This window comes from Chrysochloris asiatica, unplaced genomic scaffold (genome assembly GCF_000296735.1).
Source record: "Chrysochloris asiatica unplaced genomic scaffold, ChrAsi1.0 scaffold00148, whole genome shotgun sequence".
Classification (NCBI taxonomy): Eukaryota; Metazoa; Chordata; class Mammalia; order Afrosoricida; family Chrysochloridae; genus Chrysochloris; species Chrysochloris asiatica.
In genome coordinates, this window is record NW_006408666.1 from 4,222,516 (window position 1) to 4,225,103 (window position 2,588).

The window sequence follows — 2,588 nt, forward strand, 5'->3', positions numbered from 1 at the left end:
AGGAGTGGCTGGTGAGGTTGATCCACCAACCTTGTGGTTCAAACAGACCTTGAGGTCAAGCGCTTATCCTACAGTGCTACCCCAAGACTCCAACATTAAGAAATGTCACAATTTATCCATATTTTATATATGGAATCATGAGAAAGTAGAAATATTCTGTTTCAAGTTCACGTAGATTGTTGGTATTGGTCCATCTAAATTTCAGGTTGTCTGACACATTTTACTCAAGCTTTTATAGGCACTGGCCCTCAGCAGTATTTAACCATGCACTCAAAGGCTAGAACTTCTAGACCCTTGCCCATGGTGCTTGGGGACTTTTGGCTCAGTGGTCCTCATTGTAATGGATTAGACCAAAAGGCTCATTCTGGCACTTTCTATTTCTCAAGTTGGTTAGTATCTCCTTCCCCACCCCCATCTAATTTGAATGATTTTGCCTACTCTGCATTACATTTACGATGTTTCCATCTTCTTTCTTTCTAGACTATGAATTCCTTGAGAAATAGAATGCATCATAGTGTCCTAGTATAGTCAGCCTTTATAAATAGTAGGCAGTAGCAATGAAAACAAGTCACTTATGCAAGTAATAGAGGATTTCCCACTAATGATCAACTTACAACATAAAACCAGTATTAGAAAAACTGCCACCACTTTTAGCACATACCATTTTCAGACATTGAGTTGTTGTTGTTATTAATTTAAGTGCTTAGAGTCAGTCCCAAGTCATAGCAACCATGTATAGGGTTTCCCAGAAGCGTCTGGTGAGCTTGAACCACTGACCAACAAACCAACTTTGCAGTCCAGCACATTCACCCTCAGCAGTACATGGGGGAAAAGTGACTAGAATTGAGGCAGATTGTATTTCACCGATGGTTGATTAGAACCCAAAAGGAATCACCAACCATAAAGCAAAATGTACTTACAAATTTGTCAGTGTGATCACACGCTGCCCCCCATAAAAACAAGGCTGGTTTGAAACATTCTATCTCTGAAAAGGGACATTGTAAAGATCACTTGAAGAACAAGATGTTCTCCTTGGCTTTTAAAGATGAACCTTCTTCTCCCTTCTCCAGCCTGTCTGATAGTACCCTTCCACAGGTCACCTGACCAAGGGACACAGAGCCAGGGCCATTGATACTATCATTTTACCACTTCTCATGGGCTGAGAACACATTTTCTCAAGAGTTTTCAAAATACAAACTACAACCATTTGACACTCTCATTTTCCTTCTGAAGAACTAAACAATATTATGAGTAACACTTGAACTGAATATCAATTTATAGCCCACAAAATCATCTTCCTCAGGAGAAATACGATTATCTCAAGCTTTGGGAAGGTCTCTGCTTATATTTTCCCCTTTCTAGTGACTACCCTGGAGCTCTGATAGCATAGTGGTTACGAAGCAGGCTGCGAACCTTAAATGTCAACAGTTTGAAACTACCAGCCACTCCATGGGAGAAAGATGAGGCTTTCTGCTCCCATAAGGATTTTACAGCCTCGGAAACCCTGTACAGGGTCACTATGGGTTGGAACCGACTCAAAGGCACTTAACAACAACAACAACAACATATACTTTCAGGAGGAAGAAGAGCATCTGGGTTAAACTGATTATATTCAGAGGTGGTTTAATGGGGCTGCCACTGATCAACCCAGGGTCTGCGTATGCTATCCCCAGCAGGGGTCTAGCTCCAAGTTTGGGAGTTTCCCCCTGCACTTTAGACCAGCTGGTTGCTTCACTCTCAGCTGTAGTGCTCAGTGGCTAGGCCTTTGCTATGGGCTCAGGAGTTCCCACATTTCCCTAAACTTGCTTGAGTCCATTTTTTTCCATGTGGCATCAAGTACGGAAAAAAGAAAGTAAGGAGATTCAGAGACTCTGAACCAGCTTGTTGAAATATTTTAGAGAGGAAAGTAAGCTAGGAAGTGATAGAAACATTTCCTCTCACACAGAAATTCCTCTCAAATATTACAGTTAATTTTTATAACATTGACTGGTTTGTTTAATAGTGTCTTTCTACTAAAGCATCTGTTTATCCCCATAACAAACACATATCAAGATTCATGCAGAGGGGTTTGGATAACTTGTGGGAACCTGCTCTCAGGAATGATAAAGTGAAAATCTTTCATTTTTCTCCAAAGATTCAATTAGAGTTTATTTGGATAACCCCCAGATCCTATTGCTTGACTGTTGGAGGTCACCAGTAGCTAACTAAAACCTTAAAATTACACCTATTCCCTTAAAGCAAATAACTAAGGTACCTACCACAGATAAATAATTCCTCCTCCTTTTGAGAAAAGTAAAATAAGAAATATTTCATAAAACGTCTTAAGACTCAAGTAAAAGATGACAAAGATGAATACCACTGCGTACACAATTCTACAACAACAATAATAACAAACAACAACCTAAAAGTAGATACATAAATGGATATGCACGCTGAACAGTTGCGGGAAGACAAGTGGGTAGAAACCTGAGTTTGGTACAGGTATGACAAAGAATATTTCCATGTATGTAGTCTGTGTGCTGCATATAAAGCTTATGAATGGCACGCTAAGATGCAACTTTTCATGTCAGCCCATCCAGAGCAAAGGA